Source organism: Neofelis nebulosa, chromosome 5, assembly GCF_028018385.1.
Source record: "Neofelis nebulosa isolate mNeoNeb1 chromosome 5, mNeoNeb1.pri, whole genome shotgun sequence".
In the NCBI taxonomy this organism is placed as follows: Eukaryota; Metazoa; Chordata; class Mammalia; order Carnivora; family Felidae; genus Neofelis; species Neofelis nebulosa.
In genome coordinates this window covers 78,511,599-78,531,167 of record NC_080786.1, presented here as the reverse complement: position 1 = coordinate 78,531,167, position 19,569 = coordinate 78,511,599, and the positions used below count along the sequence as shown (strand labels likewise).

The 19,569-nt window shown below is 45.9% G+C and overlaps 1 protein-coding gene and 1 pseudogene across 5 annotated transcripts in view; one reads left to right on the top strand and one right to left on the bottom strand.

Moving 5' to 3' along the window:
* Positions 1–19,569, bottom strand: part of ST6GAL1 (ST6 beta-galactoside alpha-2,6-sialyltransferase 1) — a 120,595-nt gene that overhangs the window by 48,534 nt on the left and 52,492 nt on the right. For 2 of the 5 annotated variants that reach the window (XM_058730795.1, XM_058730797.1), the window contains one exon: positions 2,530–2,687. The exons of 2 other annotated variants lie outside the window; for them this stretch is intronic. The gene's annotated coding sequence lies outside the window, so the exon portion shown is untranslated. Of the gene's footprint in view, positions 1–2,529; positions 2,688–9,226; positions 9,412–19,569 lie in introns of those variants that run through there. One more of the 5 variants, XM_058730798.1, reaches the window with a different exon arrangement.
* Positions 14,838–15,284, top strand: LOC131512304 (histone H3.3A-like; annotated as a pseudogene).

Here is a 19,569-nt window from a genome sequence, read left to right as displayed (position 1 = left end):
CCCTGGCATCAAGGTGTGTGTTTCTTTCACCTTCTCTCCTCCCAGCTGTGAACCTGACTTAGGTCACCAGATCACACAGGTAGCAATGTAGCTAAAGTATAATCTAATGGGCAAAGGAGTGTGCTCCATTCTTGGCAATCACAGACAAGGGCTCACACTCAACTTCTACTCCTCGCAAATGGTCATTTTCTCCTAGAGGGGAAGGGCTGGTATTCTGGAGTTTTCTACATTCATTTCCCTCCCCACCACACATACACAGAGACCAGTTTATAGCTGCACCTATTTGGTGCTTAATGGAGCAAGCAGACGGTGGACAGTTTGGATATTTTTCTTTCGGGGCCAGATCCACAAATCTCAGCCCTAATTAATCTCACCCCCAAACCTCCCTACTTGGTCATTCCCTCCCTTCGTTTCCGGGATCCAAGGGCATGCCCATAACCAGCCCATCTCCATAGAGGAAGCTTCCCAGACTCTCCAGGCTGGAGCCCTCGCCGTGTAGACTCCCACCACACTCCCGACCTAGGTGAATGCTCTCTTACAGGCATTCCAGGTGCTGGGAGTGAAGGGTGGGTGGGGGGGAGCTGCGAATCTTATTCTCCTTCCAATCAGAGATAGGGCTCTATGGGGATTCTGCTGCTTCAGTACTGCTAAGCACAAGGCATACAAACAGTACTCAGTGTCCGGACCAGGGCTCACCGCCCGGGCTTGTAAATGTGTTGTGTTGAGGGTGGAAGGTGGTTAATTTTTACATAAGAAAATGATTTCAGACTTGAACCAAAATCACCAGTGAACACGAAGCAACTACTGGGCGTGCATCCCTATACAGAGAGAGAGGAAGACAGAGAAGTCACCATGACTGCTGTTGGTGGCTCCCTATGTGCCAGGCACTGTGCTAAACCTGCACGCAGAACCGTTCATTCAGCCCCAACGGCCACCCTCTGAGGTTGGCGCGGTTATCGTTTCCATTTCAGAGAGAGGGAAGCTGATTTTTCAAGAAGCGGGAAGGCTTTGACTGATAAATGGCACTGCCAAAACAACAATCCAGGACTGTCTGAATGCAAAGGCCATGCTCTCAGTACCTCTTTGCCAGTGATCATCTCCTTGGACCTGTGATTCTCTCAGCCACAGCCGTGCCCGCCTAACCCCAGAAGCAAATGGTTTCAGTTAATAAGGAAACCAGCAGTATTGAGTTCTAAGCCCGGGGCACGCTTAGGATGCTACACACTTTATATGTCGAACTGGATCTTTCAGCAGCCCTGGATGGCTGCTGTTCTCACAGTTGACCTTTGGCATTTACAGGGTCAACATTTGAAATTTTGACTATTAGAGAACAACCCCATGGTCCTAGACATAAAACAGGCTGATTTTGCTCATGAATGAATATGAAGTATGTGCAACACAAAGTTGGCAGGGGCCAGTCCCTTAGTATGTGAAAGGGCTCATCCCCGGGCCATGACCCAGTGCACAGGGGGCTCTCTGCCCTCCATGCACTAGGAAGTGATGCAGATAACTGCCTGTGAACTACAGATCCCACAGAAATAAGATTGCTAGTCCGTGTTAAGCAAAGTTTATACTCGATGATGAATTTCTGCTAACAGATTTATAAATGCCCACAGCTCTATATTCACAAAATCAATCAGAGACAAAAATCACTTAAATGGTTCAGTTATGCACGGCCGCATGTACGGGGGAGCCTCTGTGCCCTGGTAGCACGTGCATGAGTCCTTATCTTAAAATTCTCAAAGATCAAGGGTACCTGGGTGGCTCAGTCAGTTAAGCGTCCAACTTCAACTCAGGTCATGATTTCGCAGTTCGTGAGTTCAAGCCCCACGTCGGGCTCTGTGCTGACAGCTCAGAGCCTGGAGCCTACTTCAGATTCAGTGTCTCCCTCTCTCTCTGCTCCTCCCCTGCTCATACACTGTCTCTCTCTCTCCCTTAAAAATAAATATTAAAAAAAAAAAAAAAAAAGAATTCTCAAAGGTCTCAAGAGAACACTCTCATGAATGTTGAGCCTCCTGATCCAACTTTTTATAGACGAGTAACATGAGGCTTGGGGGAGTCCTGTAACCTGCCTGGGAAAGTCTGGCCCTGAAGCCAGTGAGCTTTCCCCCCTAAAGCCCAATAGCAAGTCAGCAAAAGGTTGTCAAATCCTGCATGCTGACCCAACCAAGGAATGTGACTTAAGAGGATGGAAAAAAAAGCAGCACCATGGAAGGAAGACAGCTGCCCCCCGGGCCGCCACAGGCCCTCCCGCCCCCAACCAGTGCTGGCCTAGGAATGGCTGTGAACTTACCTTGTGACCACATCCATTCGGATCAATCAGTTCAACCAAGATGGAGGTAACTCTGGGCTCAGGCCCGATAACAGTAGGCCCAGAGGTAACGGCCATGCCGCTGCTCTCAAGATGCCCACAGTCTCAAGTACCGTGAGAAATCAGAGAAGCGCCCAAATACCTAATGCACTATTTACTCTGTCTGTTTCCACACCTCTCCCCAGCCCAGAACATGAGCGCCTGAACCAGCGAGTTACCTCGATGCTCCCAGAGACAAGGTCAGGGCCTGTGGCTCGGCTTCATGTGCCAAATAAGTGAGCGTTTTCTTCTTGCAAACAAGGTGTTCAAGAATCTTAGCCCAGGAGTAGGAGCCCACATCCAGCCCGGGATCAAAGCCTTCATGGACGGGGAAGACCTGGAGGACAGGAGAGAAACAGCAAGGAGGTGGGCAAAGGGCAGGGCACCAGGGCACAGAGAGAGGTTCAGGTCAGCCCAAGCAGGGGCCCAAAGCTGAGCAGCGGGAGGTGACACTGAAAGGGAGTCTCGGGCCTCACCCCGCGGCACCATGAGTAGCCTGGGTCTGGCGATGATCGGACACATAGTGGAGAGCAGATAAAAAGCTTCAGAGGAAAGCGAAGAGCCAGCGGGAACTGCGCAAGGTCAGCAGGAGTGGGGGGGTGGCGGGGTGGGTGCCATGGCTCACAACACCCCCTCTACTTCCTGAAGGTAAGCAGCCAACAAATGAGTACCAGCAGCTGCTCCTCCACCATCTACTTCGTGCCACGTGTGGGGCCAAGCAGCTGCCGAATCTTCACCATAACCCCACCATCAGGCAAGTAATTGCTGAACCCGTGAACTGAGGCTCAGAGAGGTTACAGGACTTGCCCACAATCAACCTACTGTTAAGAGGCACAGCCAGGATCTCAACGCAGATTTGACTCAAGGCCCAGAGGCCAGGAAAACCCTGGGTGCAGCTTCCTGCGTGGGGCAGAACGAGGAGCAAGCCTGAGGCAAGGAAGACGTTCAGACTAGGCCCAGTCTGCAAGGGTGGTGCGAAACTTCATGGGAACCCAGCTTTGCAGCCAGACGAATCCAGACTTGGATCCCCGCTTCATTACTCATCCCTGTGATCCCAGGCAAATGAGATACGAGTACTCAGGGTTTCAGTTTCCTCCTTTGCAAAATGTGTGCAGAACCACCTACGTGACGGGACTGCTGTGAGGGTTAGAAGTAAGGAGCCTGCAGTGCCCGGCATGGGGCAGGTGCTTACGACACGGTGACTGGTAAACTTGGACCTGGCTTAGCTGCTATGGGTGGGGGAAGTCCTCATTTCTGAGAGAAGATGAATTTTCTGGGAGTGTCATGAGTCAATATTTCTCTTTGGCTACGTACAGGACCTTGATGTTCATCTCAACAAAACTGATGTCTGCTGCTTTCGGTGTTAACCCTTTCAGACACTGCTCCCCAGTCAAGAGAATCAGAATTTGGGACCCTCGATGAAGTGAGAGCCCAGGGGATAGTAGAGGGAAGGCTGGACTCCTGGAAAAGTCTGAAACCAGGTCCCAGTCGAGAGGTCCCTAGCGGTCCACCCAAATCACCGTGTGTCCTTGCAAGTCACTTATCCCCTGGAGCCTCTGTTTCCTCACAAGAAAAGTGACACAATTGTCATTTTCAATTTCTCCAAGACAGTGGTGTAACTTCATCACCTCTGCAACGCCATGGAAGTACAGCTCGTGGGTAGAGGACCTTCCCATTTCAGAGAGAAAAAAAGAAACACTGTTGAAGGAACACCTACTTAAGACACTGAAGACTTCTTCTATTCAAGGGTCATTCTTATGAATTGAGGTGACTTGTGTTAGAAGAATCTTGTCTCTGTGATTATCAGCATGAAAGCATAAACCTGTTCAATTCCCTCAAGAGCTGGTACCCCCAGAGCCCCTGCACACGCAGGGGCAGGGGAGGGCTCTCTTCTCACCTCCAAGGAGCGGAGGGAGGGCTCACAGCCTGCACAGGAAAGGCCGGTACACCCAAATTCTCACAAGAAAGCCTACTACTGCCTTTTCTCTGGATTTTCCCTCAATTTAGAGAATAGTCCAAACTCACTCCCCTTCCCAGCCTCACCCTTAGGTCTCTTGCCGCTACTACGTGACCTGAGAAGAAAACAGGAAGTCAGTGAAGTGGTCCCAGGACAAAAAAACAGGGTAGGCAGAGAGCTCTGAGGTCCGGGAACCCAATGTTGATTTCTCTGCTCAGTCAACTGCACCTGTGCTCTGAGCTGCATGTTGTAGGGTTTTCTGGCCTTCTTGCTTGGTGTTGAAATAACCTCAAGGGTACTCGCCACCCCCACCTCCCACCAATCAAAAGCAGTAAAAAGAGAAAAAATACTTTGGGTTCTCTCTTGGTCTGTGAACAAACAGGTTATTTAGAGCCACAGCCCTCTTTTAAAAAAAATATTTATTTTGAGAGAGAGAGAGAGAGAGCATGCACATGCATGGGCACAAGCAGGGGAGGGGCAGAGAGAGAGGGAGAGAAAATCCCAAGCAGGTTCCACACTCAGTGCGGAGCCCAACACAGGGTTCAATCCCATGAACCGTGAGACCGTGACCTGAGCCAAAATCAAGAGTTGGACGCTCAACCAACTGAGCCACCCGGGCACTCCCTGTCCCTTTTTATATTGAGTAAATTTGGAGTGTATCCTGGACTTTTGAATAATATATTATGAGACGCTGAATCCTGCTAAAATTCTCTGGGGAAAAAAAAGTTGATATTTTTCTTTATTTATTTAACAGACAACTAACCCACTTAGGTTCAGATTGAAAGTTCTGTCTCATCTCTTGCGACTGATCGCTTCAATGCCAGTTTGGTTTTCAAAGCCTTCACTGGGCTAATTGGGTCTGCCTGTCACGTAGGCAACTCTGGGTTTATCTGGGACCTGGTTGGTGTTACTATTATAGTTAAGCTCTCAAAACCTTTGCTGTGCCTCTTTGGGTCTATTCCATGCCCACACACCTTGCAGCATGCCCGTGACTTAGATCAGTCCATGCGCAGAGTGAGTGGGGGCCCTTTTTCCAGTTCTCTCTTCTCAGGGATTTCCTCACACCCTCTGGTGGCTCCATTGCTGGGATCCTCTGGCTGGAAAGATGGGGCTATCCCAGAGTGGTAGCTTCCCACACCGTCATGCAATTCCATGTGACAAAGGCCATGATGGTCATCATCCAAGTTTCGGGTCCAGTATCCTACACCTGCCTCTCAGGGCTCCCATGTTGTTTTTGCATTCTGTCCAGTTTTTTAGTTGTAAACACAGGGAGGTTATAGCTGGATTCCTTCATCTTGGCTGCCTTTTCTTCTCAGCAATTTTTACTTCTTAAAATTCCACTCATATCTCAAAGCTCCATTAAAATACCACTTCCTGGGCGTTGCAGAGGTGATGAAGTTACACCACTGTCTTGGAGAAATTGAAAATGACAATAGTGTCACTTTTCTTGTGAGGAAACAGAGGCTCCAGGGGATAAGTGACTTGCAAGGACACACGGTAGTGTGTGGGACACCTAGGTTGCTCAGTTGGTTAAGTGTCTGACTACCTGATTTCAGGTCAGTTCATGATCTCGTGGTCATAAGATCAAGCCCTGTGTCAGGCTCCACACTGAGCAGGGAGTCTGTTTACGATTTTCTCTCTCCTTCTGTCCCTCCTGCGTGCACACACATTCTCTCCCTGTCTCTCTGTCTCTCTCTCTCTCTCTCTCTCTCTCTCTCTCTCTCTCGTACTCTCTCTCTCTTAAAAAAAAAAAAAAGGCACTTCCTTCCAAGAAGCCATCCTTCTTCTCCCAGCTAGAAAAACTTTCTTCTTCCTCTGTATTAGGGAAGATTCAGATTTGGCAATATCGAGAGTCAAAGTCAAATCTTTTCATGATTACCTTTGTTCAAAGATCTAGGTTCAAGGACATGGCTGGAATGAAATCAAATGCAACCAAGAAGCATGACGGTGGTTAGGAGAACAGATTTTGCCTAAACCCCAGCTTTGCTAATTGCTGGATGTGTGACTTTAGGTGAGCCACTTACATCCATGTACCTCAGTTTCCTCATCTATAAAATGGAAATAATAATACTGCAGACAATTGTGAAGATGAAACGAGTTAATAGTTATAAAGCACCTAGAATAATGTCATGTTGTTGGTGTTAAGAGATTCGCCATTTCTCACAGGTTACCCCAACTTTGCTCTGCAGATGAGGAAACCCTACAGAGGGAAGAAGAAACAACAGACAGAATGAACTCTATCTCCGCCTTTTACTAAGCCCTAAAAGGGACTATAATTTTTATTTTGACAAATACTTAAAAGAGTACAATTTGGGTGTCTGTGGGGACCCTCTGAGAAGCCACGTGGCAGATGGAAGGCTAATGGTATAAGGTGGGTTAGATCTGCCTTCCACAACTGGGTCTCCTCTGCGTCTGGCTTTCCTGTTCTAAATCATGACTCTACGGGGTAGACTGGTCTACCTGCACATTGCTCACAGAGTGAACCTCTGTGGAAAGCAAACGGAATTGGGCCCTTTCTCAGTTTACCCTCCAATGCCTTCCTGATACACACATAATAAAATCCAAATTTTTTTAGGCTATTACATCAGAGTTCTTGTGATTTTTTTTTCCTGCTGTCATTGTTATCTGTAACCTCATCTTCTGCCACTCCCTCACAGCCCTCACATTCCAGCTGGACGGAGCTAACTAAAGTTCACCCATCCCACCTCATCATTTCCCAAGAGCACCACTGCCCTCGTCCTTGAGCTCAAATACCCCTCCCTGCCCTCCTGTCAAATGTGTAGATGCCTCCTCTCCTATGCCAACTCTTCAAGGACTTCCGAGAGGCTTTCCCAGACTCCCCGGGACCCATTTGGTTTGGCCCTCACTCCCTCCCTTGTTCCCAGAGCTCTCTGCAGTAGACACCCTGGTAGCACTTTCTGGTAGATGGTAATCACTTATTTTACAGGTTCCTCTCTCCTTCACCACACCGGTGTTTTTCAAAATATGTATCTTATGTTAGTTGGTCTCCAAATCAATGCAGAGCAACACTACCAGCTTTTTAAAAACAGAATAAACTTGGGGCGCCTGGGTGGCTTGGTCGGTTAAGCGTCCGACTTCGGCTCAGGTCATGATCTCACGGTCCGTGAGTTCGAGCCCCACGTCGGGCTCTGTGCTGACAGCTCGGAGCCTGGAGCCTGCTTCAGATTCTGTGTCTCCCTCTCTCTCTGCCCCTCCCCTGTTCATGCTCTGTCTCTCTCTGTCTCAAAAATAAATAAACGTTAAAAAAAAATTTTTTTAATAAAAAGAAAAATAAAAAAAAATAAAAACAGAATAAACTCTGTGTGAGGGAGGGGAAAGGAAGGGAGAGAGGGAAAGAGAAAATAAGTTATGTTTCTCTGGAGAACTCTAACACATGGATGCATCCTTAGCCAAAATCCCCAGTGTTATGCTGTAGACATTGACAAGCTAACTCTAAAATTTATAAGGAAATACAAAGGACCTAGAATAGCAAAAGCAACCTTAAAAGAACAAAGTTAAAGGACTTGCATTCACAAACGTGCTATAAAACCTCAGTAATGAAGACAATTTGTTGTTGGTGTTAGTTAGGACAGACAACTAGATCGGGGGCGGGGGGGGAACCAAAATCCCTAAAGAGGCCCAGACATACACAGTAACAATTCTTTACAGTGGTACCAATGAAATTCAACGGAGAAAGGAAAGTCTTCTTAATGAATTATTTTGAAATAGCTAGAGATCCATGCTGGGAAGAAATACGACTTTTGACCTCTACTTCACTTTATCCATACAATTAATTTCAGACGGATCTTAGAGCTGTATGTGAAAGTTGAAACAATAACACTTCTGGAAGTAAATACAGAAGAGTTTCTTCGTGAACTTGGAGCAGACAAAGATGTCTTAGGACACAAAAGGTACTAATCACAAAAGGGAAAAAAAACGGTTTAAGTAGAAGTTCATCCCATTTAAAGTCCGATTTATGTGAAAGTGGCCCTGATAATCTCAGTTCTTAATGTGAGCAAGACTGAAGATCAAGGCCCAGAAACAACCATCTCAGGACAACTTGTACCCAAGATGTTTCAGGGCCCCACACCAGGGTAACTGCCTCATATTTCACCAACGTGTAGGCCCGGAGTTAAGAAGCGTTTAAGAGAACAAGATAAGGTCTTTGTCACTGGAAGATCAGAGAATTGCTGGGAGATAAGACTCACTCAGAACTTACAGTGCTACTAAACTATGTAATTCTGACCTGCGGTCCAAAATAACTCAGGCAAAGAAGAGAGCAGGTTGGGTTGGAGTGAACACATTGAGGATATGAAACAGAAGGGAAGTGAGAAAGCATCAAAGTGTATCCCCCCTCCCCCATCCCATTTGTATAGATGAGAAAACAGGCCCACTGGCATAGAGAAGGCCACGTCACTGGTTTGCGACAGAGCCAGACTGGAACCCTGATTTCTTGGCTCCCTGTCAAATTTTCCTTCCAACCCTGTCATGCTGCTGACTTTACAGAAGATGTAGGGGATTCGCGTTGGTCCTTAAACGTATTTGAGACAATACTTGTGAGGTTCCCAGTATACTATCCAGCATACAACAGGTGTTTGGCAGAGAATATGACTGTTATGCTAGATTGGACTTCCCAGACGAGCAGCGACAAAGCAGAAGGCCCCAACGCCAGCATTTCTATGGCAAAGCTCATGCCACACCAGGATTATTCCTACACCTGTCCGGTGCCCCATTCTACCCGCTACTACCATTCAAGGAAAGCCACAGAAGTTCACTGTGGCTCTTCCCTAACTCACAAGGCATGAGGATTGAAGAAGGAAACACCCATCCTTTCCGTGATGTGCCCAGAGTTCAGATTTTGCCCAAGAAACAGGAAGGCTCGCAAGTTGGACGTGAACACACCACAGAACTCTCCTCACCTGAAATCCTTGGCTGTGCTGTCCAGGCCCAGTGGTAGGTAATAAGGATACAGGGGTGCCTAAGGCAGGTCTCTGCCTCGGGAGGAAGACAGGTAAGAGAGAATCACAGCCACCCAGTATGCCACCATGAGGAGGGTCCAGTCAACCAGTCTGGATGGTTCAGGGAGGCGAGCTGGAGGAGACATCTCAAATAGAAGATGAGAAGGAGTTGGACAGATAGAAGTAGGGGATGGGCGGGCTGTGTTCAACTGTGTCTCCAATCATTTCTTTGCATTTCCTAAGGAATGTGCCTTATACCTTTCCATTCAGACAAATTTCATCTGTGTCACTGAGCACCATCAAACACTCGATACCTTCCATTCCTTGTGACACCAACTGTAGGGGGAAAGCCATTAAATTAATGAGCATATGAAGTATCACCCTCTCTCTGCGAAATTATACACTTGCTAACCTTAAAACCAAGATTTCGTTAAAACCCGTTCAAAGCTTCAGGGACACGAGAATGTCGCTTTGCTCCCCCTTTGTTTCAGGATGGCCCCAAACCTACAACATAGACATAAAAATGCACCGTAACAACAAATACGGTCAAAATCTGGGAGTCATTACAACAGAAGTTAGACCAATGCAAGAAGGCTAAGCTCTCCCTTCTGCAGGGTACAGAATAAAAATTAAAACACAATGCTTTTCTTTTGGCTCCATTTATGCAGGGGCTTTGATGTGTGAGGCTCTGTGCTATATATCACCTCACTAACACCCCCTAACACTTCTGTGAGGCAGGTGCCATATTCCCACTTTACAGATGAGGAGACTCAAGAACAGAAGGGTTAAGTGAATTGTCCAAAGAAGGCATCTAGACTCAAACCCACATTTACAAGCTTCGTTGAGTCCTAATTACGTGCCAGGCCCCGCTTAGTACTTTGCAAGAGTTAATACACTACACCCTCCTGGCAACCTTATAGGGATAATGCCACTGTCCCCATTTTAGATGAAAAACGAGTCAACAAGAGATTAAATAACATGCCCAACACCACACATCTCTCAGACTCCAAAGCCTGTGACAGATCCATGTGCAATAGTAGGTGTGGAAGGAAACAGGAAGGTCATTCCTCTTCCTCAGGCCACAGCCAGTTCTGGAGGAAGCTCCATTGTGCTTTTGTGCTGCTGTGGGGAATGGAGGCTGAATGTCGGGGAGTGCCGTGTCCAGACTTGGAGGCTGTGGGTATTTGGGCTTGGCCCTCACCATCAGTCTGCAAAGGAAACTGTTTAACCAACCCACCTCGAGGAAGGCGTCCCAACACTGATGGTGGCCTCGCCTGTCCCTCAGTGACATCAGTGGTGTTCTAAAAGCGAAGTACAAACAAACACTTGGCATATTTTTACCTTTGTTAATTTAGCAAAACTCTGACTATCACACCCAGTATCACACCTAAATCTGGTGATTTAGGGGCAAGAATGGTGAACTTACATAATCACTTGTTACTGGGAGACTAGAATCGTATGCTGTCCATCTTAAACTTACACCAGGCTGTTATGTCAATTCTATCTCGGTAAAACTGGCAGAGAAAGAAAACCCAGAAGCAACACCTCGAGAAAACAGAAGCAATAATCTCAAACCACCAACACATTTTAAAATGTTTGTCGCCTTCTGGCCTAGAATTCAAAGGCTGGGGTGTTTATTATAAAGAAATAGCTTTAAATTTATAATTATATATTATTTATAAATACAATTATATTTAATTATATTACATTTAAATGTAATTAAATTATGCTTAAACATAATTAACTTATATATGTATAAATCTCAGTGGTCTAATTTTATCATCTAATTATAAAAGATAGAAAAGAGACGTACGCATGAGGCTACAGGCTGGAGCATTAAATATGTCAATTTTGAAACAATCTAAATACCCAGCCATAGAAACAAGCAAGTTATATAGAGGATTCAGTGTTATCCTCTGAGGCCATTAACATACCACATGCACTATAAAGATAGAAAAATGTTTATGGTACAGGAAGAAACAAACTCCATCCACACTAAAATTATAATTATAGTAAAAACCTTTTTTTTTTCCCCGCAAATGGATGATGATTGTACGAGAACACTGTACGATGAACACTAATGTGTCGGAACGCCAGGAGTTAAAAAGCATATCTTTCCTACTACTGCAATGTTTGTGAATGAAACAGACTTAGAACTCGCTCGGTTGCCCACAGGCAGGCACATGGCCCTCCTAATCCCGTTTCCCCTCCATCAGGATATCTTCGTCTTCCAGGAAAGGGATAAAACTCAGATGAAACACAGGACCTCCAGCCTTAGCACAGGGAGGTCAAACACATCTAACTTGGCGCTTCACAAGCCGGCCTTGGCCAAGCGCTCTCTGCGTGTTAGAACCTGAATCTTCACACAACTTCTAAAAGGAAAGTATTGTCCGTGTGAGACAGGCTCACCCCATAGTGAAAGGGCTCCCTTAACTTCCACTCTTGCATTTGAAGACAACGGTTCCCCTTTACTCGCCTGTGACCCCTCGGCCACCTCCTTATTAGAAGCAGGTCTAACAATGGTTTGGAAATTACCTACACCTACTCTGCCCCCGGCCCCCCTTGCCCACTGCACACAACACTGTCAACACCAGCAGCAAATCAAACCCTCAGAGGTAATACCACCACATCAGGGCCACTGCTCCTTTCCACCTATTCAATTCCACCATCCTTCCAGGCCCAGATCAAGCCCCGGGAAGAGGAAGGACAGACCTGGGTCACAACCCAGCTCTAACTTTCCAGCTTCACGACCCCCGGCAAGTTATATGACCCCCCTGGGCTCCGTTTGCTCAGCTATTAGGTGGTACTGTAATAAATGCTTCATGTGACTGTGGCAATACATGAAATATGTAAAACACACTTTCGCCCAGTACAGGAGTCACTAGCCACATGTGGCTATGGAGCCTTAGCAGTGTGGCTAATCCATATGGAGATGTGTTGCAAATGGAAAATATACACTGGAGTTGGAAAATTTCATATGGAAGAAAAGAATGTAAGAATGTTGGATTCATAACTTTTATGCTGATGACGTGATAAAGTACATACTATTTACATGTGTTGGGCTAAATTAAATATATTAAAGTTAATTTCATCTTTTATTTTTACTTGTTTAATGTGACTATTATAAAATTTAAAATTCCATACGTGGCCCACATTTGCGGCTTGCTTTCTATTTCCACTGAACATGGTCACCGTTCGACGTTCGTCCTTTCTCTGTTTTGCCCTCCCCATTCGCTGGCCGCATAGAAGCTCATGCTCAGTATTGTCTGAAGTCTTTAATCGCATCTGTGGTTCCTTCCAGGTGCGCCCTTTCTCCGTCCCAGGCCCCAGGTTACCAACCTGAGCCAGGTGACAAAAAGTAGAAAGGAAACTAGCTTCTTAGAATCAGGAAACCGAGCTGCCGTCCTGGCTCTACCATTACTAATCAAGTAGCCCCTTAGCATGCCATTTCACTCCCCTGAGCCACGGTTTTGTCACTTACAAAACAGGGTTAATGATATCATGTCCATGGCGTGAGAGAAGGCAGGTGAAGGTGCTTGGTAAACTGTCAAGGACTGCACAGGTCAGGATTAAGTAGTATAATTTGCACGGCGAGGAGGTGGGGCACTCTTGCCTGCCTCCTCTGAGACACTCTGCCTTCCATTTTGTACCCTTACAACTATTTTCCACGTCTCGTGTCTCTAAAACCAAGTCTCCCCGAGAACACGCCTCCTCCCTCTCACAAGCCCCCAACGAAAGCAGAATGCTACAGGCAGACCCCCTCAAACCACCACACAAACGCAGTGTGTCCTGTGCCCCAGGCATTAGGCTCGGTGATGGGGATGGCTTTGCAGGAAACCTGGCAACACAACATAGAACACGGTTGTAAGGGAGGAATCAAGTGAGTGTAAGCGCGCCAGGGACCAAGAGTAAGGTGCTCCTCACCTGGGAGAAGCAGAGAAGCGTGGTGGTGGGGAAATGTAGGAAATGGCCAACGGGAAGGACTCGTTTTGATATGTGCAGAACAGAAGGGTACAAAAGCATGAATGAGCAAGAAATGCTATACCAGTCCATCGAAAGTAAACATCGGCATTATGATGCCCAATGGGCTGCCTAACAATAAATATGTATCTTATCATGAGAGGCCCCTGATTAAGAGGTCCTTCCTGCGGACGGAGCAATACTGCCTTTCTGCCTTGGCTTCTTCGCGGTCCACTCAGGGATGTGTGCAATACGCTGTTAGGAGCTGAAGTAACACCTGTGGCGACAGCATCAACTTCAGCTTTGTGCAGAGAGCCTTATGAAAGCAAAAGCCCCTGTCTCAAAACATCCTGTTCCTATTTTTAGCCATCATATACCTCCTTACCATCTACACTCTACCGCCTCCCAAGGCCAACAGGCGTGCAAAGCACAAACCTACACCACTACGTGGGTGGCAGGGTGGGCTTCGCCACGTCACAATGTTTCTTCCTAGTTCCTGAATAAGACCCAGATTATTTCTAGTACAGCTGAGCTGCAACCTCTACCAAAACCACAATGTTAAAGCAAATACCTAAAGTTTCCGGGTTGAAGATCCGGGGCTGAAATTTCTGAAGCTGAACTTGTCCTTCAGACTGGTGTTCAAATACTTAAAGGAGTAAAGAATCTCAAAAGATCGTATTTTCATTTAAGAACAAAAAGACAAAAGATCAGGAAGTGGGCGATTCTAAGAGGGACAGTTGAGCAATAAAAGTAGATAAGCATCATGCGGAGGTGGCCTCGGTGGCATCAGTGTCCATCCCTGTGGACAGTGGGACCATAAGCCACACCTTACCGATGGCCAGATACAAAATCAGTGCCTGGACCCCAAATCCCCCTCTTTGGGGAAACTACTGATTACAAGCATTTTAAGAATGTTAAGTCCTATCAACCTATTGCAATGTAAGGACTGTATTTAGATCCTGATTTGAATGTTAAAAATGCTTTAAGCATTTACTAAGTAAGCTTTACTCCCGACATGGGGCTCAAACTCGTGATCCTGAGATCAAGAGTCACATGTTCCACTAACCGGGCCAGCCAGGAGCCCCAAACAAACTGCTTTTAAAATTACATACACACATAGCCACATGCACATATAACAATTGGTGATATTTGACTATTAACTCCCTATCTGATGGTATGAAGGAACTGGTCATTATTTAAACATAGTGGTATATTGTGGTTTTATTTTTAAAGGGTCCCCGTCTTGGGGCGCCTGGGTGGCTCAGTCGGTTAAGCGGCCTACTTCGGATCAGGTCACGATCTCGCGGTCCGTGAGTTCGAGCCCTGCGACGGGCTCTGTGCTGACAGCTCAGAGCCTGGAGCCTGTTTCAGATTCTGTGTCTCCCTCTCTCTCTGCCCCTCCTCTGTTCATGCTCTGTCTCTCTCTGTCTCAAAAATAAATAAATGTTAAAATAAATAAATAAATAAATAAATAAATAAATAAAAATAAAGGGTCCCCGTCTTTTATTTTTTTAAGGATTTTATAATTGTGTTGGCGGCCACTGCCGCACGGCCTCTAGCTCGGTAAGCTCGGCAGAAGGAGAAGGGGGGTAAGTGAGGGGGCCTCAGTACCATGGCTCGTACAAAGCAGGCTGCCCGCGAATCGACGGCGCGGGGCGGGGTAAAGCACCGAGGAAGCAACTGGCTACCAAAAGCCGCTCGCGAGAGTGCGCCCTCTACTGGAGGGGTGAAGAAACCTCATCGTTACAGGCCTGGTACCGCGGCACTGCGCAAAATTAGACAAACTTCCGATCCGCAAACTTCCTTTCCAGAGTCTGGTGTGAGAAATTGCTCAGGACTTCAAAACAGACCTGCGCTTCCAGAGCGTGGCTATCGGTGCTTGGCAGGAGGCAAGCGAGGCCTACCTGGTGGGCCTCATTGGAAACACCAACCTATGTGCTATCCACGCCAAACGTGTAACAATTATGCCAAAAGACGTCCAGCTAGAGTGCCGCATACGTGGAGAATGTGCTTCAGAATCCGCTCTGATGGAAAACATTTCATTCTATTAAAAAAAAAATTTTTTTTTTCTCTTCTTTCTGTTATTGGTAGTTCTGAACGTCACATATTTTTTTCCCAGGGGGGTCAAAAGGTACCGAAGTATATGATTGCAAACGGAAAAATCGGGGACAGAAATCAGGTATTGGCAGTTTTTCCATTTTCATTTGTGTGTGAATGTTTAATATAAATGCGGGGACATAAAGCATTAATGCAAGTCAAAATGTTTCAGTGAACACGTTTCAGCAGTTCACCTTTATAACAATTATAAATAAATTTGTTAAATTTTTCTGGACAATGCCAGCATTTGGATTTTTTAAAAACAAGTAAACTTCTTATTGACCGCAACAATGGTGTTTGTAGCATTTTAATTATACAGTAGATTCCATCCATTCACTATACTTTTCTAACTGAGTTGTCCTACATGCAAGTACATTTTTAATGTTGTCTGTCTTCTGTGCTGTTCCTGTAAATTTGCTATTAAAACACATTAAACTATAAAAATAAAGAAATAAAGAAATAAAGATTTTAGGTTTTTAAGTAATCTCTGCATGCAATGTGCGGCTTGAACTCACCACCCAAGATTAAGAGTCACATGCTCTACTGACTAAGCTAGCCAGGTACCCCTAAACAGTCCCTGTCTTTTAAACATATACCAAAATATTTATTTATACAGACAAAATGAAAAAATAAAGAGCTGAATTAGAAGTCAGTTAAAATAAGATCTTATTTTGTATGGATATTCATGTGCAGTAAATGAAAGCTAAATGAAAAGTCCTCCTACCTTAAATCACCCATAAAATAGAACACATAGTCTGTTTATACAACCCTGAATGCTCGCACAGAAGTTCATCCAGTGAACCTAACACAGCTGGGTTATCATCCTACCCTGGAGCAAATTACAACTTTTTTCTCTGGGTAACAGAAGAAGTAATTAATTATATTGAGCTTAGTTCCACGTAGCACGAAAAAGACAAACATTGGGATCACACCCTGCACAAAAATGTTCATCCTACATCCTACAAAAAAAACAGAAAGAGAGTGAGGGAAACTCAGATTCATTGCTCCCAACCTGCTCTTGTGCAGGCCTTTGATTAATTTGGCTGAGTGGCTATCAGAACAGTGGACACTATCTCAATTATTCTTCCTTTTTGAATCTCTCCCCTTTTAAAAATGTGCTGAGTGGATACGGTTACATTGACATGCCAGTGTGTATGTTCATATGTTGCTTCTAGTGTTAGAGTTGCTATTTAAGAAAAAACATAACCACATCTGAGCCCGTAGAAATTTATGGACAATAAGGAGCATGCAGTGTTCAGGTGACAAAGATAATCCTTGGTAAGGAAGCATTGCCGTGTTTTCCCATATTGCAGCAACACGGCAAGCACAGGACCTAGCGTTCAATTATTATCATTCTCATGTCAATATCATCATTGTAAGTATCACTGAAGCCTTATTCTGTGCTAGATGCTTCCTATTTTATCTTAAATCTTCCGAATAACTCTGTGGGTTGATTATTTTACAGGTGAGGAAACTGAAGATCAGAGTAAGTGAGTGATTTCCCAAAGGCCATACAGTTAGAGGGGGACATAACCAAGATTCAAGTCCTGCTCCCAAGCCTAGCCCTTTCTAGCACAGTGCTACCCTGCACACACATGAGGCCTGAGCACAGTTACTTAACCAGACCCCTTTATTTTCTAAAACATTCTAAAACATTTCTAAAAGAACAAAAACAAAAACAAAACCCTATTGAGTTGTCAACTGAAAAGCAGAGAAAACCCCACTCTGTGATCCATGGGAGGACTTCTACATGTTTATGGCCCTGTTTAGTCTCACTTCCAGTTTCTTTGGCCGCCATTATGTCTGCCCTTAACATCCATCTGACACACTTAAGAGAACAAGAAATGATTCTTTGGTTTGGAATGATAGAAACTCAGATGATCCCAGGATACCCCGACCCCAAAAAAGAGGTCCCTTACAACATTTTTTTCTTTAAACTTCAAATCCATTGGGTTGTCATGGCAACTTAATAATTGAGTCAGAGTGGCCATTTATGAAAGTGAACTGACAAAGGACACGCTCTGTCCAAAGGCCAGCCAAGCAGTGACTTGGGCACCCCACAGGAAGTTTGACCCTGAAATAGATCCCTTTATGAACTTGCTACTGCAATTCCTCATGCAGGGGATTATCGAGTGCCTGCAAAGGGAGGTGCCCATCCCAGGCTAAGGATTGTGGGGTAAAAGTGAAGTCAGAGTCTCAGCCCATAGGTAGCTCCAGGCATCATGGGGAGTGGGTGTGGGGTAAAACAGCCATCCGCTGTCACAGGAAACTATCCTTTGCCATCTCCAGGAGATTAGAGGAGATGGACAGTTTTGGAGGGATTAGTAAAGGATTTGTCTCACAAGTGCTGACCAGCAGTAGAACCATCTGACAGAGAAAAATAGTGGACTGCAGGTTGTGGACAAGGACCATGTCTAATTTGCCTTTGAATACTGAAACTGTTCTCAGGTGCCACAACAGAAATCTGAAGGGCTCAGCTTGAGGAACTAGGTGTCTGCCCTCAGAATCGATTTGGCCATATCAGGGATTGACTGGAGATGAGGGAGATGATAGGATGATACTCACAAGGCCTCTCAAAGGCTGGGAACCACTGATATCCTAAAAGATCATGGGCAGACTACCCTCTGTCCTCAGAAAGGAGGGGAGGTGGCCGGGAATGGAAGCCTCCTCTGGCTTCTGTTGTGAGCAGTGGCCAAACTCAGGGACTCGGGACAATTCATTTCTGCCCATAAGCTCAATGCCCCCCAACCGTGGAAGCAGTGGAATCATGGAAGCAAAGGCAGCAAGATGAATATGGGTCATCTCAGAAGGCACCAGGGCAGCTCATACACCTTCCCAGTAGGGATGAGGCATTCAGGCAAGTAACCCATGGTTCCAAAGGACCCAGGTCACAAGAACACACGTCTTCAGAGGTGAGACCTGGGGAGGCCAGAGGAGGTAATCCTCGGTCTCTAGCAGGCCACCCAGGGAGGAGTCACAAGTGTTCTTTGACTTAATGTGTGGGAAAAACCAGTGCGTCTGATGTAAAGAACATATTGAGTATGAGGCAATTTAGTACAGGAACCAAAGTCTCTCTGACCCCAAGTCTGAGTTAGGAGTCCTCCCCTTCTGTCCCACAGCACCCCTCTTAGAGTTTCCGTGTCCACCTCCTCTGCTAGGGTGTGACCTTCCAGAACACAGGAACCATTCGAGACCTTTCTGAGGCCCAGGTACCTACCACACCACTAGGTCCAGACCAGATCCTAGGCAATGACTCCTGCATACCCCGAATGCACGCACCGTGAATGAGGTACTATTCCACATTCCACACTCTACCCAAGAGAAAATAAAGGCCTGGCCCAATTGAAAAGCCAAATCAAAGCAAGTCCAGGAGAGGGCAACTGACTAGATCCTACCTGCGTCTCCCATATTATAAACTGTAAGTTTCAATGGAAAGGTCTAAAGTCGCCTGAGAAAAAAAGAGAATTAGTCAGTTACCAACAGGTGCACAGGGTAGAAGCCTGGGGTGGAGGTTCATGCCAACACTGTGCAACCCTGACCAGCTCTTTGTAGATGACCTAAAAGCAGGGGCGGAAAAGGTGGGAAGTCAGGCAACCATGACAGGTAGTGATGGAGAACTCACTGTGTCAAGTACATGAGCCAGCTGGTTCCAGATAAAGCCAGGACCTGGTTTGGATTCTTAATTGGAATTTTTACAGGAAATCAAGAAAGACCGAGCCGTGGGAAAGGACAGCAATGGTTTAAGAGAGAGGGACTTGGTTCTTCATTCCAGGTAGCCACTCACAGGGTAGTTAAATACAGTGGTCAATCCTGATGCCTATCAATACATCATCTTAAATGTCAATATCCCTGACTGAACATGAACTATGTATGTATCAGGTGCTGTGCTAGGCAGTTTCTATCTCTCCAATTATCATAATGACCCTGCAAGGTAAATGCACGTCACCTGCATTTTATAGATGAGCATCTTTACGGGAAGAGCTAAGCCCCTTGCCCAAGGTCACGCGTGCAGGTAGAACAAGGCTAGAATTCAAAGCCAACTCCAAAGCCCATGTTTACAGCACACAGAGGAAAGACTACCCCTACAAGTAAGGGCAGGGAAGGAAAGGCTTCCTGTGAAGAAATAAGGTCAGAGCTGGAAGTATGTGTAGGATGTAGACAGCTGGAACAGTGCTAGAAAGATATCCAGGAGGTCCTGATGGTCCCTGGGATCCTGTGACAGAAGACACTCAAATTCAAGTGCCTTG